The sequence below is a fragment of the Falco biarmicus genome, chromosome 3, assembly GCF_023638135.1.
Source record: "Falco biarmicus isolate bFalBia1 chromosome 3, bFalBia1.pri, whole genome shotgun sequence".
NCBI lineage: Eukaryota > Metazoa > Chordata > Aves > Falconiformes > Falconidae > Falco > Falco biarmicus.
In genome coordinates, this window is record NC_079290.1 from 115752714 (window position 1) to 115771240 (window position 18527).

The following is an 18527-nucleotide window of genomic DNA, read 5'->3' on the forward strand; positions in this document are numbered from 1 at the left end:
ATCCCAGCTTTGGGGGCGCATCCCAGCTTTGGGGGCGCATCCCAGCTCCGGGGGCACATCCCAGCTTTGGGGTGCATCCCAGCTTTGGGGGCGCATCCCAGCTCCGGGGGCACATCCCAGCTTTGGGGTGCATCCCAGCTTTGGGGGCACATCCCAGCTTTGGGGGCGCATCCCAGCTCCAGGGGCGCATCCCAGCTTTGGGGGCGCATCCCAGCTCCGGGGGCGCATCCCAGCTTTGGGGGCACATCCCAGCTTTGGGGTGCATCCCAGCTTTGGGGGCACATCCCAGCTTTGGGGGCGCATCCCAGCTCCAGGGGCGCATCCCAGCTTTGGGGGCACATCCCAGCTTTGGGGGTGCATCCCAGCTTTGGGGGCACACCCCAGCTTTGGGGGTGCATCCCAGCTTTGGGGGTGCATCCCAGCTCCAGGGGTGCATCCCAGCTCCGGAGGCACAGCTGGGAACTCCCCCCCCCCCGCCTTCTCACATGCTTTCTGTTCTTGGCGATTTGTTTGGCCAAAGCCATTTGCCAAATGAGCATCTAATTCACAAATAGTTTAGTTCCCCGGGAAATGGCTTCTTTCATGCTGCATTTATTCTTCACCAAAATACATTTATCCTTCACAAAGATTGCTCGGCTCTAACACGGGTGGAGAGGAAGAGTTATTCCTCGTGCAACTTCTCCAGCTTCAAAGCTTTTAGGAGGCAAACGGCAGGGTCCAAATTCCCCTGGCATATGCCGAGGATGTAGCTGAGAGTGAAAGTTAGCTCGTGTTGATTCTCATTAATTTTCCCAATGTAAGGACAGCGGGACCAGGCGCTCTTTGAGGAGTTTACTCACTCATTTGGGTTAATTCTGCTTTTTCTCACAAGGAATTCAGTCCTCCTCTTAGGCTTGTGTTAAACTGGATTAGTTTTACTGACAGCGCTGGAGCTTTCAGATTGACACCAACACAACTTAGTTATATAATACAGCGAAGATAAAAATACATCAGGGTAAAATATCAACCGTTAGAGGAAATAACCAGAGTGCCCACACATTTAATGCGTTCTGAAGAAACGAGGAGAGAAATCATGGTACTGTAATACACAGTGTTCTGGGGCATCTTTTATCAGAGGATATCAAAGCACTTTACAAATCATTACTTATTTAAGCCTTGTCACAGGCTGGTCGCAGAAGAGAACAAAGCTGGAAGCAGGGCATGAACCCAGGAAGCATCGGCAGCGACAAGGAAATATTTAAACTAAAGAGGTTTCCAGTGGGAAATGCTGTTTCACCGAGATTGAAACGTTTTGCGGGAGCATATTGATGTCAAGGAAGTTTTTGACAGAGCAATTTCAAAGCAATTCAGCATCAAAATGGGATCTTGCGCAGTCAATATGTGGGAAAGGGGCTGGAGACTTTATTTCAGGGTTTACTATGTCATGTGTACATCCCGTGTAATTAGTTGTGGCCGACCTTAGCTAAATATTTCTTTTTGCTCTGGCTAGTTGCGTGTTTCTGAGTGTAACTGCTCCGAGTATTTACTTCCATAACTTGGGGGAAGTTGCTGTGAATTTTCAATGTGATTTGAGAAAATAAACAGACTTTGCAATATCAGGATGCCTCCTCCTAACAGATGCTCCTTCCTAAACCCTCCTCAAAGCCCCCTGGTAGCTCCCTGCACCGCTCCGCGCCCCGCGGGGGGAAGCTGGCTTGCTCCTGCCAAGGCTCCAGAGTTCAGTTCACACGGAGACCCTTTTTCCAGGATCTTGCATCCACGTGCTGACAACCTGAGCCCCTGGAACTGCTGGTTTTGAGCCCCCCATCCAATACCCTGACCTCTTCCACAAGTGGATCGGGGCTTTGCAGAGGAACAGGGAGAAGGGATGGTGCCGGGCTTTCCTGGGCAACAGACCCCATCAGCCACCGCTCATCTGAGCCCACTATCATGCTGCCTGTTTCTTATCCTGGGAGGATGTTTACTCCTCATTCCCCGATAGACTTTCTGCCCGCTGGGATCACAGTTCAGCTCTGCCTGTTCCTCTGCTAAAGACACTCGCACCGAGTGCACCAGGGAGAGGACCCCAGGGCAGCGTCCCAGCCCCAGGCAATTGCTCCCCATCCCACCGGAGCTTTGCGACATTAAAGGCTGCACAACATCGCTTGGCTTCTCACCGGCACCTGGTGGCAGGTTAAAATTGGGCCCCTGGAGCTGCCACCACCCCCAGCCCTGCCCCTCTGCCAGGCACCGCAAACCCGCTGCCTCCCCTTGGGACATCCATCAGCGGGACGGGGACACCGCCCGCCCGACTGTGACCCCCCGGCACGTGCCTGCCAGGGACCTCAGTGAGGCCAAGGTAAATCAGCGTGGTTCTCTGGCACGGCAAGGGATGCTGTGCCGATTTACAGCAGCTGAAAGGATCTCTCCTCCCTGGTCCTGCTGGGTGGTGAAACCTCACTGCCATCAGCAGCGCGGCTGATGATCGCCCTGCCACAGAAACAGCTTTTCACTTGTTTGATTAAAGACAGAAAGCTCTTGGCAGAGAGGGGAGAGAGAAGACGGGAGATACGTTTCCAGCTCTGTCCCTTACCTGCAAGGTGATCTTTTCTGAGTCACTTGAACTGCTTGTTTCGCTTCTGCCTGTCAAGCCTGTGGTTACAAACGCGCCAGGAGCAGGTTTCCATGTCAGGCTGAGCCAAAACATCCAACCAGTTCCCAAATGCAACCCAGGTTCACTCGGGTTTTCGGTGACTTTCAGGAGAAAGAAAAAGACAACGGTCATTTCAGAATCATCTTTTCTTAGGGCTATTTAAGCTCCTTAAACCTTTCCAATTATTCACCAGGAACAAAACAAAGCAAAAAATTTCTATTTTGACCCAACACTTTGAACTACCCTGCTTAAAACCACAAAAGCATCCAAAAAACCCATCCAGGCACTGAAAGTCCCCCATCCTTTCCAGCAGAAACCTTTCCCCCTCTTCAGCCCCAGGGATGAAGGATGCTTGCAGGTACCTCCCGGACTGGATGGGATTTTGGGCTGCCCACGCTCTGCTCCCCAAAGGCCAGCTGTCACCGTTGGTGTTGTGCACCATGGCATTAATTGTTAGGGCCTGGCACCCTGATGAAGCAGCCACGTGCCCCAGGGAGGCGAACGCACCCAGCGTCCACGTGGATGTGTTTACGCGTTTTGAAAGAGTGGAGTATCACGAGCTGAAGAACAGTGATGAATTCATGTCTCAGGAATGGTTTAGACACGCACCCCTCTGCACAGCTCCACACATACAACCCTTCAAAACTGCTCTGGGTTCAGCATCCTTCCCTCTCAGAGGCAAATCTGCACCTAGGAAATAGCCCCAGTGTTGAGATGAGGAGTTCTTGGGAAAGAGCCTGCAAAATCCATCCCTTGATTTTTATGTATTTCCTTTGAAAAAGGTTTCATCTGCTTCCCATCCCCTAAAGCAAGCTCCTGGCAGGTTCTCCATCCCCCTCATCTCATGTCCTTTGCTGGTGTGGCAGCCCTGAGCAACATTTCTCTGTCAGGTTAGAGCAAACGTGGATAAGGGAATTTATAACAGTGATGCCAAGGGAGTTAATTTGAACTGTGTGAAAAGCCACGGCCGCCTCATGTAATATTACCACTCAGCTCAATTTAATGTGTTCTTAATTATAACCGTTTCTCAGCGTTTCCTTAAGAAAACTCTCTGTGTTGCCTTTTGTCTCTGCCCGGCAGTGTCTCTGTCCTCTCTCCTGCTACACTGCAGCGGTTAAGATGCTATTTCTCTCTCTCCAAGCGGTTTTTGCAGGGCCTTTCTTCCCCAGCTGCCTCCCCGCAGCCAGCTTCAATACCTCCAGCCCTGCACCACCGCTGTCCCATTTGGCCGTTGCTGGCATTGCTTTACGTTCAGGTTGTACCAGAATATCAAATTGAAGGTGCAGACAGGAATAAACCCATCGAGGTCTTGTCGACGTCAAACAACAGATGGGCAGTGCCTTGGCACTCTGGTTGGGCAGATTTTGAAGCTAATAATAATCGTAAACATCCCTCTCTGTCTTGTTTAATCCTTATAATCTCCTTACCCTCCGATCCAGACTGTTGTTTTCTTTGTGTGCCGAGACTGTTCCTTGCAGCCAGGACGTCTCTGCCAGGCTGGCATGCGCTGCCCATCGCCTCCGGTGAGGTGCACCCAGCATCCAGACCCAGGCTTCATCAGGAATTTCTTTCCCAACAAAATATCCTTCAAGACTTCCCACGAAGAAGGGGCAGGCAGGGCTGTAGCAGTTTGGAAAATGCCAGCCAGTTCAAAAAAAGAAATAAACATTTTACAATGAGTACATCCAGAGAACAGGGGTCACATTTTATTCCTGGTTTTGCTCTGGATGTGCTTTGTAGCTTTTGGAGCGGCCAGTTCTTACAAGCCCTGTTTTACATGCAGCCCCTGGGGTTATGTTATCAGATTACAAGTCTTCCCTTCCATTAAAACGTGAGGTTTCTAGATTTTTGTGGTTGAAAATAGGAAGAAATTCAAAAATCCAGACAGCAAGCAGAGAAATCTGGCTTTTTTTTTTTTTTTTTTTTTAATACATATACATATCTTTGGACCCAGGAGAGAAGCTGACTCTGGGGTTTTGAGCTTTTAATAGTAATACTGGAATCTGGCCACGTGGCTGATGAGCTTGGCCCTCCCAAGGCTGGCTGCTCGGGTCTCAGCTGACCGCAAAGGGAAGGGCAGGCACTGGCTGCTCTAAAAAGTCACCAAATCCTTTTCTGAGAAACAGTCTTGGCCTTTACTGGCCTCTTTTTTTTATGGCAAAGCAAAATAATTTTCCCAATTCTCCCTTCTCGCACCTTCAAGCACAGCCTGTGGACGCAGCTGGCGATAAATCCACCCACCCTGGACCTGCAGCACAGCGCTACAGGGAGCAGCAGCGTGACCAAAAGATGCTCTTCAACCTGGGAGACAAAGATCATATCCAGTTACTGAAGGATGAAGCTGGATAAATTTGACCCAGAATAGATTGTGGTTTTTTTTTTGTTGTTCTGGTCTTTTTTTTGGTTTTGTTTTTGAAGAACGCGGATTATTGGCCCTTAGAGCAATTTATCAAGAATTGGGTTGGATCCTGTAGCAGTGGAAAAACTGAAGCTAAGCCTGGATGCCGGGCTGAAAAGGAGAATTAAGTCCTGTGGCTTCTACTGTTCAGGAATTCAGAGCGGCAATGCCAGCCCTCCCCTCTGACCTTTAATTCGCTAAACTGGCTGCACACTGGGTTTCGGGTTGTTTCATGCTGGGTGCATCTGCAAAACCAGTTTGTGGTGAATCCAGCCTCCTTTTCCCGCGGCTGCTGCTCTCCTGGCCGTACCGCAGGAGCACACGTCCACCCGTCCCCTGAGCTGCTCCTGACGGTACCTGCATCACCTTCCCCTCCTGCGCCTCAGAGAGCATCGATTCATGCCCTGAAGCGCTGCTGAATGTTGCTCTGCTCTCGTCGGTACCGAATCAATTCTGTTTCTTCGGAAATCTATCTGCTTTCAACCCTGCTAGGAGGTATAACAAACCAGAATATGGGTATCGATAATTTTGTGTTAATAACTTAAAAAATGAAAGATAACTCCCCTTGAGCAAAGACAGACGATGTTATAGCAGCTATCTCCCTGGGGCAGGGATTACTGTGCTCCTCATGAGCATCTCTGGCACAGGGGAGCGGGTCCTGTTCTGCTTCTGCCCTGGCAAAGGCTACAGCTAGCCCCCGGGCCCGCCCCTCCAGCACGGAGACCAGCAAGAGCTTTACTAACGCCCAGGGGAGCCAGACTGGTCCCCCCTGCTGCTTTCAGCTCCGCCACCACGCTAAGGCAGCGGCCACCCTGCACCAGTCCCATCCCAGGGCTCACCCCAGCTCCCTGCAGCCCTGGGGGATGCGCTGCCCTGGGACAGGTCCTGCAGATCCCAGCTCCCCAGGGACAGGCTCTCCTCGGCGGGTCCCTTCCTACGCTCTCCTGCGGGGAAGGGAGGGTCTGCCCCGCCGTAAGCAGTTTGGGGCAGCGAACGCATGCCTTGAACCCTGCTGCTGCTGCTTCCAGGACAGTTCCTAACAACAGCGTGTGACAAGCGTGTGACCACCCCAACAGCAAACGTGGGGTTTGACGTGCAGCTTTAATCTGGGGCTGGCGGGTGCCAAATGCTGGCTCCCCGCATCGCTCAGGCCGCCTGCCTCGGCGGTTTGGGGATGCAGCGGAGCACAAGAGGGATGGGCTGGTGCACGCTCTGGGTCCCTCCAGTCCCATACCCACCTCCCAGCACATCAGGTCCCCTCTGCTGCCTCTCTTCTGGGAAGCCCCTCGGTTTCTGACCCACAGAAAGCAGGTTATTTCTGCTGAACCCTATGCAAAAGCTGCCTATGTATTTACAAAAGTCCATTCTTTCCTACTGCAAGCTCCAACTCCCCCTTCCCACCCCCCTCCTCCAGCACTAGTTTTTCCACTACATTTGAGCAGAAAATAAAAGAACAAAGAGCATTACCCGGAAAACAAACAAAAAACAACAAAAAAAGTGAAAGCAAAGGTGAGGCAGGGAGATGTCAGTCCCATAGCAACAAGAGGTTTCAATTAATCACATGTAAATGGGGATGCAGCGTAATGTGGGAAATACATTCGGCACGGTGCTTGTGGCAGGTCCTCAGCTGTGTGCTCAGAGGCTCCAGCTGGAGGGGAGAGGTGTGGGAGCTGTGCCCTGGCTCTCCTCTCCCTGGCCATCAGCCCTGGGCTGCAGGGGGTCACCGGCCAGCCGGCAGCTCCGGCGTAAGTGGCTACACCAGGGCCGGGACAGTCCCTGCAGCGAGAGGCACCCGAGCTCAGGACCACCACAAATGCCCGCACGGTGCATCCTCAGGGATGAGGGGGTTGTTCTGAGGAAGATGTGCAGAGCCGCTGCCTGTGCCGGCATGTCTGGATCCAGCAGCTGGTGCCACCCCTGCCCGGCAGAGCAGTGAGACCCCAAATCCCCTCGCCCCCCCGGCTCCCTGTGCTCACCAGCGCGGCTGAGCCCAGCTGGTCCAGAGCAGGACGTCGGCTCTGGCCCGGCACTAGCTGGAGCCAGCGGGGCACAAGCCCTGGGGAACCAGGGCACGAGCGGCAGCGGCACAAGCGCTGAGCCTGAGCCATGCCCTGGTGGCCCCAGCAGTGGGGACCCCCCGAGCCACGCCGGGACATTCCCCCAGCGACCCCGGGGAGGGAGCACGGGGCTGGCTGGCCGGGGCCTGGTGGGTTTTGTATCCAGGAGGAGGGAGCTCCTTTTACCGGTGCTGGATGGAAATCCAAGCAGCTCCCCGCTATCTCGGAGAAAAACGTCTCTCCCGTTCAGTCCACGCTCTCGGAGACAGCTGGGGGTGACGGGGCCGCTTGGCTCCCTTCTGCCTACGTCACGCAGCGCTCTGTTGTTTCCGAATGCGGCAGCTCCGCTTGCTGAGGGTCACAGCATCTCCCCAGGGAGCCGAGGGGCAGGCAGCGTGTCTCCCTCCAGGCTGTGACCACCCGCCAGCTGGGAAGGCTTCATAAAATATTGATTCTTCTTCGCACACTCCTGTCCTCCAGATAGTTAGAGCTCACCCCTCCGGCAGGCGGCAGCCAAGGGGAGGCCCTTGCTCCCGAGCAAATCCTTGCTGGGTGGACGGGAGCGCGGGGACAGGCAGCTCCGTGAACATGGGAACAGGAATGGCTTTGAAGCACATCCAGCTGGGAGGTTTAATTTTAACGGGGAAAGAAATACAGCCACTGGGAAGCTTGCAGGGGCACCGGGTGATGGATGTGTGGGCAGGGGGAATGCACGATCGCCAGGGCGAAGTGCCTTGTCTGCTTGCGAGTGGGACCAGAAGAAATGCCACCACCTCTGCGCACCAACCCCTGCCTGCATGGCCTTTGGGGTGACGCTGCTGTCACCGACTGCCGAATTGCTGCTCCGTGCGCGAAGCGGGGGCTGTGCGGAGGGGGCCCATGGGTGCCACAGGCTCCCACAGCCCTGCGCCCATCCTAGCTCCAAGAGGACTTCTTCAAATTCTCAGCAAGCAACGGCGAGGGAAGGGGCCGTGCAGACCTGTCCTGCCAGAGCCAGCCCCGGACTGAGCAGAGGGGTCCCCGCCGATGTGCGGTGCGTAGGCGGGTTCCTGGAGCTCTGCTTCTCCAGCCTCTCCTGCTGCATTAGGAGTGACTGTGTCCCCCTCCTCGCAGGTCCCCCAGGGCACTCAGCACCCGCCTGTGCAGGCAGGAGAACTGAAGGGACTTGTCCTGGCCTGCCAGCCACCGGCCCAGGAAGCAGCTCCTGGATCCCAACTCTTGCTCTGGCCCTTGGGCATCTCAACCTCCCCAGCTGCTTTCCACAGATCCACCCTCAGTCAGCATGGATGAGGCTGGCTTCCTGGTCCATTTACTTCTGGAAGAGCCTTGCTTTGTGGAAAACTTTGCTGGCCCACAAAGCAGCCGTGCCCAAGCCATCTTTGCAGCCAGATGCCCAAGTCTCCCTGCCTTACGGGTCCTGGTGCTCTTCTCCTCCACATCCTGCAATCCTGCTACTGGTGAACAGCAACAGTATCTCTCCGGGGAATTGCAGAGCATCCCCGAGTGGGGAGATGGAGAGGAGAATGGAAGCATTGCTGCAAAACAGGCTCAGGGAAAACAAAAAACACCACAGGTCAACGCACCTGCAAACGAGACAACACATGGCTTTTCCTCCTCTCTCAGCCCTGCAAACTGCTGTGTAAGAGCTGCCGCCTTTATTTGGAAATGCTACTGTAAAATGAGTCCTAATGGTGTTTTGAAAGCTCGTGGCTTGGCTATGAGCAGGAGCATCAACAGAGATTGCTGGGATTCCCAGATGAATGGAAAACATGTTTATTTCTGCCAAGGCGTTTTCTACGTGCTCTCTGCATTAATCCTGTAGGAAACAGCAGCAAGACAAGAGGCGAGTGTGTTCAGTAGGATCTGGTGATCTGCAGCGTGGCCTTTCCTCCTGCTCCAGCCCCACGCAGCTCTTCATCTGCAATTTCTCTAGTGAAGCTGCCAAAAGGGAAACCCAAAATTCACGGCCAAGAGGTTGAGTTGCAGTGGCAGAGAAGGTGGTTTGCATTTTCCTGCGCTGAGCAGCTGCGCCAGGCTCTGAGCATCCTCCTGCTGCACCAGAGGCTGGTACACGCTGCTGTCTGCCTGAAGGAGCGGCCGCGCTGTCCTGGCAGAGGTGCAGAGGTTCCTACCACCCAGCACCCTCCTGGCAGGTGCTGAGGGTCAGTGCTGAAAGCAGGACCGGGGCGCACAGCACAGCCCAGGACAAACGCGACTGGCGGAGGAGGACGGGGCAGCTCCGAGGGGCAGCAGCAGGGAGGAGCAAGAGCTTGTTCAAACCCCCTTTAGCACCGCTTCAGCTGCTTGCCACCACGTACCCGCTGTGGGTTTAGCGGCTGGTTCTTACCTGGCTGGGCTGGACAGCCCCCTCCACACGCACACACGTCTGCTGCCACTTGAAGCTCCTCTGGAAACATCCCCTGGGTCCCGCTGGAGATCCAGCGCACAGCCCGAAGGAGGAGAGAGGCTGCAAGCAGGGCTGGGGCAGCGAGCGAGCGGCAGCCCTCGGTACGGGTTTGTAGCTGCCCGCAGCGCTGCAGGAGCACGGAAATACAGTGCCTGCCGCAAAAGGCTCCCAAGCTAATCCTTACGTGCCATCATGACTAATAAATGATAAAGCGATGAAGAAAAGATGTTCAAAAGATGACGAAAGACCAAAGGAGACAGGAGGAATCCTGCTGACTCGCTCAGCTCTGACACAAGCTCCTTTTGACAATTCAGTTATAATGTGACGCTAATTACTGGCTTGGTGGTGTTGAGCTCCGAGGCAGGAGGGCACCACACGAAAGGGATATCGATAGGGGAAGGTGGCAGCGATAGCGCTCCTCGCCCAGAGAGATGCCAAACTGCATCAAGGGAGCACTGAAAAGCAACCAAGGTCTGGGGTGAGTGCGGTGGGGAACAGTAACGCTGGATGACAGCTCGGAAAGGGAACGATAACGAATGTGATAGCTGTCTGCAACGGAGGCTGATCTTGCACCGGCAGAAGGCAATTAACCAGGAGAGGGTTTCAGATGAGGCTGGCGTAGATGCCTCTCCACTGTCAGCCCTTGCAAAGCCCGTGGCTGGACGTTGGTACTTCTCCTCTCAAATCTGGTGCTCCCGACCGAGCGCAGTCACCACACAGCGGTCAGGGAGCGAACGCAGACCTCTGACGTGCCAGGAAAGGGCAGAGGGGCTTGTACTTAATTGGATGAAGCCACTGAAGGGTTAACATCACTCCACTGTGCCTCAAGTCCTATTGCTCACTGCAACACGCGTAACAGTGCCTTCCCTGAAAACAGGGTCACCAACACGCTCACTATCACTAATTCCATATTTAAAACACGGCTTCTCAATCAAAGAGATGCTATTACCCACAAAGCAGCTTAAATTGTCCCTTAGATTTAAATACAGCCTGTTGCATAAAACATCTTTTTATCAATTTCACTTAGGGCTGACAAGCGCTCCCCCGCGCACATCCTTTTAATAACATCAGTGTGCTTCACAGAGCCCTTAAGTGCATTCCACTGGGAAGCAAATACCCTTAAGGGCACCTTTTGTCATTGTTCATTTTCTCCAGTTGCTGAAGAGGGATTGTGCGGAGAAGCCTGGTCTCCTTCTGCATCACAGCGCGTTTCAGGAACAGCGCTCTGTACGCAGTTTCCAGGAGGCGGGTGAAGGGTGCCAGGCTAGAAGAAACACCCTCAGCTGCTGTGCAGGGCACAAGAAGGGATATTTTGCTTCTCCTCAAGCCCACCGTCAGCCCAGTGAGAAATCCATGTTTGGTCCCTGTCTGGTATGAACAAGCAGAAATTTAGAGCGTTGCTGTGGCCAGAACAGCCCTTCCGCCACAAGGATGCTCTCAGCACCAGTTAGCCTGACACAGGGATCCACCGGTACGGCCCCAGCTGCCCATTCTTGGTGGAGGAGCGTCAAATCCCCCACCCCACTCTCCAGGTAGGCTCGCTGGAGCTCTGCCAGCGTCACATTACTGCGTGGACATCAGATGTTTTGCTCTGCCACAGAGCAAGAGGCACAGAGTTTTGACGTGGGTTGGGGAATCATTTAGGAATCAGTTGAGTGGAGCACTCCAGCACTTCAAGAGGAATCAAAGGGAGAAATTTGATTTAATCAAACTTTATCGGGAGAACAGTATGGAAGCAGCGTTACCTCATGGTCAGCGCGCTGGTCCAGCGCTTGGGGAACTTTGGTTTGTTTTGGCTTCTACAGATGGACTCGATGGATGACAATTGGCCAGAACGTTGGTCCTCCGCGCTTCAGCTTCTCCATCTGCCAAATGAGGAGCAAGACAAACGAACCGACGAAGAGGGCTGCCTAAGAGAGAGGTTACACGGTTAATTAACAACGGCAAGAGTTCAGGGTACAGACTTCCAGGCCGTTTTCCCTCAGCCCACAGCACCCCCCTGGCTGGGGTGAGCCCAAAGCCTCTCCCTGCCGGCAGCTCGGTGCTGAGCTGGCTTCCCACATGGATCCCACACGGATCATTGCTCCGCGTCCAGCTTGGCGTGGGCAGCAGGCAGGATTACAGCATCACGGGCACTGCCAGCGACCGAGGACCAGACAGAAAAGGCACTGACTGCTCAGGCTGGTAGGAACAGCTCGCTGCTGGCGCTGCAAACGTGTACGGCATCGTTGAGCTGGACTTCTCAGCAGCTGCCGGACAGCAAGATTGGAGATGGAAGGGACAGGAAACACAGGGACTTTTCATCAACTCACATGAAAGGAGGCTTTTTTAAAAAGACAAAAATAAAAAAAAAAACCCCAAACACACACAAAACCCACAAACCTCATTATTAAAAAAAAAAAAAATCCATCAAAAATATAGTGGCAAATCTGTATTGCCTGTTGTTTTGTTAAATGGCTCCTGTCTTGTCATTAGCTGCTAGAGCTTGGTTCATCAGAAGAACTGTGCATCTGTGGAACAATTGCTTTCATATTAATGCCCACAGGCGCACTGCCAGCGAGTTGTGCTCTCCATCAATTTTTGACCATCTGTGTCCCCTTTGATGCATCGGGGGGTGGTTTTCTCCCTTTCCTGAGCTTCAGGCTGACATTTGCTCTCTAGGAGGTTGCCATCTTCATCACTCTGGGAGGAGGGATTTCACCCCAAAACCTCCAAGCCCAGCTGCCAAAGCATCAAAATTGCTTGCGAAGGGATGCTGGGAGCTTTTAGGTCTCACTGCAGCTGGTGAGATGTGAGGATGCTCTACACCTCTACTGGAGGAGGCCACATGAAACCATTGCTGGCTTCCTCCTGCTCTGCTGTTCCCTGCAAGGAGCCTGGGGTGAAGCATCTCCCACCTCAGGAATGGGACCAGTGCTAAACTGGGTATTGGATTTGGGAGTGAAGCAGAAATGCAGCTTCCCTGGGGAGGGAAGCTGAGTGGATGGGAGAGGAAGGCCCGAGGGAAGGGTGATGGTCAAGGGCTGGGTCTGTGGAGCTGGAGCCAAGCAGGTTTCAGGTGATTTCTCCAGAGTCCCATGGCTGGTTTAGGTATCAGACATCTGGCCATCATCTTTTGAAGCAGATTCCTACGAGCACAGCTCCGGCAATATTCCCTCACTCGTGTACAATCTGCTGTGGTCCCACTGCCTCATGTTTGCCAGGCAGAGACCAGGCAACCAAAACCTCAGCTGTGAAGCCCACTTCCCACATACGCCAGCCCACGGGCCAGGGACTCCTCGAAACCACCCTGCAAACGGGCCAGCCGCCGATGCGAATGCAACGCGCTTGCAGCTGAAGTCCAGCCAGCAGCATCACAGCTCGCTTTTGGATGAGGGCAGAGGCCTGGCAGGGCTAAACGTTTGAGAAATCCATTTTCTATTCTTTTTTTTTTTTTTTTTCCTTTACAAAGAGGATTTCTAAGTCTCTGCGCATCTTCCGCTGCTTTCTGGCACAGCCGCTGCTGCCTTCCATCCTCCCCTTTAAATCAGCCATCCCTGTTATCATCGCAGAGGTGCAGAGTCAACACAGCAGGAGCATAAAACAGACAGATTGGGGTTAGTACCAGCTACAGTGGCTAAGTGGACTGACGGATGCTTTTAATAACCACAAATGCTATTCTTGATGCTGATGATTTAGCAGTTATCATAAGATAACAGGGGGAATTAAAATGAATCTAAGGAGAGTACTTACTTTTCATCTGTGCCCGCCTGCTGCCCGCTGGCTTGGCTCTGGCTCACGCTATTACTGCAGGGAAATATCACTGCCTTTCCACAAAGAATCAAAATCCACAATCACTTGATTTAACAGCTGGAATATTGCAGTCTTCCTTCTGCAAGTAGTCATCCGAGGTCGCTGAAAAACATTACGAGGTTACTTGGTTAAAATGCATTTTTTTGTAACTCTATTTGAGTATATGTGAGTTTTCCAAACACACAGTGAGTTGCAGCGTTCCTTTTTAATCCAAGAAAGATTTTAAGGCCAAGCATGAATGGTGGCGTAGCCCCTCTCCAGGTCCGGGTGAAAAATGCAGGGACACAACCCCATTTGTGTGAGCACGAGGTGGCTGAGAGCCAGACCCCAGCTCCCCAGCCACGATTCCACCCCTCCTGAATGTACCTTGCTGCCCTCAGCATCAACAATCGGGATCTCTGTAGAGATCCTCTAAGGCAGCAGATATCCACGCACTGAAAGGTTTCACAGAGCAGGGATATCGGGTATTAGGAATCTATGAAATTTTAATGTGTGTTTGGTTTTTTTTCTCCACCAGTTTTGAACAGCACGTGTCCGGTAAATCTGTTTCTACTTATGCCCTGAGCACTGCAGAAATATCCACAAGGCTCTTGCCTTGCCTGGGTGGCTAACAGCGCAGGTTTTTAAGCATGCACGGTACTTCAGCAAAGACAACCCCAAAAACCCAGGCAGGGGAGACGGAATTAAGAAATGGGTAATTGCAAGAGAACAAACGTGAAGCGAGAGACTAACCAAAGGCAGACGCTGTCACAGAAGAAGCGCAGCCAGAACAGGACAAACGTGGCATCTCTGCTACCAACACCCCCAAGGGCGCAGGACACCGGTGCGTAGGTCACCCCATTTCAGGGCTCAGTACATCCACCAGCTGGTGCCCAGCAGCGGTGCCACGGCAGCTGCCTGAGCTCGCCGGGACCCCTCTGCGAGGTGACACGCTCAGGCGGGGGGGACAAGGGGGCAGAGCCCACCTGCCGTCGCTCGGGGGGCACCACAGCACAGTGAAACGCTGCTGCCTTCGAGTGCCCGCGCGGAGCCCGCAGGTGGGCCTAGCCGAGGGCAGGGCTTGGCCACGACTGATTATTCCTTTAGATTTGCCGGTGCTGGCTACATCCACTAAAACTACAAGCTCCTGGGGCAAGTCAGGAAACAAAAGGTTCGTTAAAATGATGGGGGTTAAAAGGTCACAGTTTTGCTTTGCATAGATGACTGAAAGGGGCAAGAAGAACCCAGCTTCCAGGCATTTACTATCGTATTTTTTTTCATTCCTCTCCAATGATTTGAATTTTCGCATTCATTAAATCAGCATTATCAATTCTTAACATTACCACTTGCCTCATTTCCTCTCTCATGCAAGGTTTCAATTTATTCCATCCAAATCCTCAGAGACAGATTCCTGTGTCCCTGTTGTAACCCTTGTGAATGTTTAACTTTTCCTGGCACATCCCAACCCTCCCAAGGAGCAGGAGACACCAGACCGGCTGCCCTGCGGACCCCCAGCCCCTACAGCCGGGGATGGGGAAGGAACAACCTACTCCCCCCATCTCCAGCCTGCGCTGTCCTTCACCTCCTGGGTCAGCATCTCCACCTCCTGCTCCCTTCCTTCCTCCCTTCCCTGGGGCTTCAGCACGAAGTTGATCCCTCGGCTGTAATAACGGGGAGTCAAGTTTTACAGAGCCGACGGCCGCAGCCTCATCTCCCCTCCACCAGGCTATTTTGTCATCGTCTGTTTGGAAAAAGAAGGGAAATTGTGTTTGGAACATTGAAAGCATCTTAAAAATGAGGTGACATTGTCGCTGCTGGTGCTTCCATGGCAACCTGCATTTGTTTCTCTGAGCTGTTTCATAATAATTAATACACCGCTTCCACGCACGTGGCCCACGTTCAGAGTGCACAGCACGGCCCCCGCTGGGACGTTCCTGGGTCGCATGAAATATTTATGCCAAAGAATCAGAAGGAAGAACTTTTCTGGTGCGTTCCGGCCATGGGGACAAAGCAGGGGCACACAGCCATGGGATGCCCCCTCTGCCAGCCCAGCTAGCGGGGGCACATTTGCTGACAGAGGTGGCAATGACACCCCCCCCACGCGACGGCAGGGCAGCCGGAGAAGCCCCAATCCTGTTGATCACCCCAGAAGCTAACAAGGCAGGGCTTGTTACGCAGTCACAGCAATGAATCCAGGCCTTTCCTCTTCGTGCACTGCCAAACACAAGCTGTCCTCCCTCGCCACGCCGTGCCGGCATGTCTAGATGTGGCCAAAACAGAGGGAATTTGCAGAACTGCACCAGCAAAATCCTTAGGCACGGGGTGACTTGCATGCCTCACGTTCCCTCCCCGCTGCAGGCTCCGAGGGGGTTCGGCTGGATGCGGGAACGTGCAGGGGAGAAGCGGATCAAGGATGCGGTCACCTGCCACAGCAGCGATAAGGACAAAGCGGCGAGCAGAGCCTGCAGACGTGCTGCCTCTGGGCTGCGGTTCTGCCACATCCCACACGTGGAGGAGCAGGTTCTCAGCTGGCAAAACCTGGAGAGGGATTGCCAGAGAAAATTCAGGTGCTGCAAGCTGTGGCTAGGAAAGGTTCGGTGGATGCTACTACATGGTCTTAGCTCCAGGAAGAAGCCGGGGGGGGTGAGGTTCCTGCTCCAGCAACTCCATCTTTCAGGAGATACGTAAAACCAAGTGGTGGGACCCACCATAGTGATCAAATATCCAACGGCATTTTCGCTGGAGGAGGAGGGTGAGCCCCAGTGTCCTGGCTGAACTCCAGTTTAGGTAATTATGTTCTGCCAACCTTCGCGCCTTCAGCTTCAGTTAGCTATGAGATTCGGAGGCTTCTCTCTGCTCAGATGTATTTCTAGCCCTTTTTCCTGCTGACTAGACTCTTAAAACAAAAAACCCAGCGCAAACCCCCACCAACCTTTTGCGGGAAGCCTGGCCTGTACCCTGCCAGCATCAGTCTGGGAAGGAACTGGTGATATTCACAGGTGCTGAAAGGCACTCATATGTGAACTCTGGGTCCCTCTGTCACTTGCTGTTCCCATCCTCCCGTGAGCAAGAGGCTCTGCCACAGACAGCTTACCGACGCTGACCTGCTCCGCGGCTCAGACACCGACATCCTTCAGCAGACGTCGTAAAGACCCACAAGTACCGCACGCTCTGGAGAGCCCGGCGTCGCAGACGTGCGAGCCAAGAACTCTGCTCTTCCTCGTTGACCTTTCTTCTGCAGAGGGAAACGCTCGAATAGGGGATACTGAGTGATCAGCAGCAAGCGTAAATGAGGGTAGCGGAAGGCAGAGCCTGCTCGCTGGAGCTGTGCCTCAGTATCATTTAAACAGGCTTGAGAGGCTTAATTGTAGGCTCTGGCAGAGTGCAGACGGGCTGCTTCACCCCGTGCTGGTGTAGTCACAGCTATGAGCAGGAACTGCCCCAGCTCCCGGAGCCACACAGCCATGCACTGCCTGGCAGTGCTGCTGTAACCGAAACATTCCCATGTCCCTGTGAATTACGGTGAAAAGGGGGCTGATAACTTGCAGTTGGCTGAAGACACAAACCCCCTGAAAGCCCCAGACAGTGTGTGTTTGTTTTCTCGCTGCTGTGGCTCCTTGTTTTCTCGCTGCTCTGGCTCCTGTTGTCAGGATCTGTCAGGAGATTTCTCTCTGTATTTCACTACGATGGGAGCACGTGCAGCCTGGATACTGTTCAATCCCCTTTCATCAGCTAATTTGAAGCTGCAAAGCAAAGAGCCAAAATCCCAGGAGACAGAAGCTGTTCCTTTAGCCTGCTTGGACATCTGAGAGGTTAATGAAGAGATCCTCAAAGCTGCAACAATTGCATGGACAGTCCATGAAGGGCAAGAGCTTTCCTATACCAAAAGGTCAGAATTATTTCAGTTCTCTCCCACCTGATGATCTCTCACAATCCCTTATCAGACTGACAGGGCTTCTCCTGGTGCTACGTGTCACAGGACACATCTCGGAAATCCTCATTGTCTTTCTCCTGGGGAACAGTGCTTTCATAACAGACACTTCCAAAGCCCTTGTTAGTTCTGAAAGATAAAGCAGCAGCTCGTATTTCTTCATGTCAGCAACCACCCTTTCCGACTCTGCTTTTACATGCCGACTGCATTGTTTACTACAAAGAAAGTTCTTACGCTGCGTCTCTTGCTCACTTGAGGTGTAGCTGCACCAAAGAGCATCTGGCTGCTCCCTTCCTTTTTGTTTCTGACTGTTCACCTCTGGCAGAGGCTCACCTCTTGATACTCCCCCTCTTACTACTCTTCCTTTTGCAAAACACACCAGTTTCATCCCTCTGACAACGCAATGAACTAGGGAGTGTCTGCAAGGACTTGAAACATTATTAATGCCTAAACCCCAGCAGCTACATGCAATGCTTTATTCAAAGAGGGGTTTGTTTTGTTTGAAATTGTAAAGTTAAACATCCGTTCTCCTAACAACTACAGAACTTGGCAGCACTGTGACAACGCCCTTCCCTCAAGGCTCTCGAGGGTTTTTCTTAAGGTTGCACATTATCATCATTTTAAACAGGGGAAAAAAAAAAAAAAAGAGTTCAAAAAAAGAGTTCAAAGCACAGAGGGGTTAAACGCTTTGCCCAAAACCGCAAAGAAAGTGAGCGGCAGGGCTGGCAACAACTGAGGTCTCTCCCCACCCTTAGTAAGTACCCTTCATACCACCAACCATCGTTTCAGGAGAATCAGAATGTTAAGCCAGATTCTTGATGTCCTTTCCAATTAACTTCCCGTAGAGGAAAACAGTCGGAGTGCAGGATGCAGTGCCGAAGCGCCGTCACCGGCTCTGGCAAGCGGGCAGTTACCTTGCCCTGTGAGATCAGAGCAGAAAGGCTCAGCAGCATGCCTTAGACCCAGGATTAATTGAGAAGCTCGTTCTTCAGCTGGAGCAATGGGATGCCCATCTCTTTTGGGGAAGGTACCTGCTGGTGCCAGTCAGTTCTATTACACCTGAAGCTCGTATAGAGGCAACTGCACACAGAGGTTTCAGGATGACCCCCTCCACCCCAGCCACGCAGCAGGCTGAGTTTTTGCAGCACCGGTCATTGCTAGACACTTCTGATTGCGCATCATTTCAGCACAGAGCAGGGGTGCAAAACCACAGCATCCACTCGTTTCCTTTGCATATCTGCCACATGTTAATTGAGCTCTCAGGAAATGGTGCAGTGCAGCTATTTGGGCTGCAAAACACGAGCCACCACCCTCACTCAGCCTGAGGGTGG

At 53.0% G+C, this 18527-nt stretch overlaps 1 long non-coding RNA gene across 2 annotated transcripts; it reads right to left on the bottom strand.

The window, feature by feature from the left end:
* Positions 1–579: 579 nt before the first annotated feature.
* On the bottom strand, positions 580–17952 carry LOC130145847 (uncharacterized). Of its 2 annotated transcripts, none has more exons than XR_008820708.1 (5): positions 16370–17952; positions 13227–13388; positions 4060–11404; positions 2573–2733; positions 580–2469 (listed from the first exon to the last, which is right to left on the bottom strand). It is a non-coding gene; the product is annotated as an uncharacterized LOC130145847 (long non-coding RNA). The 2 variants fall into 2 exon arrangements; XR_008820707.1 differs by having other exon boundaries at positions 14848–17952.
* Positions 17953–18527: the final 575 nt, after the last annotated feature.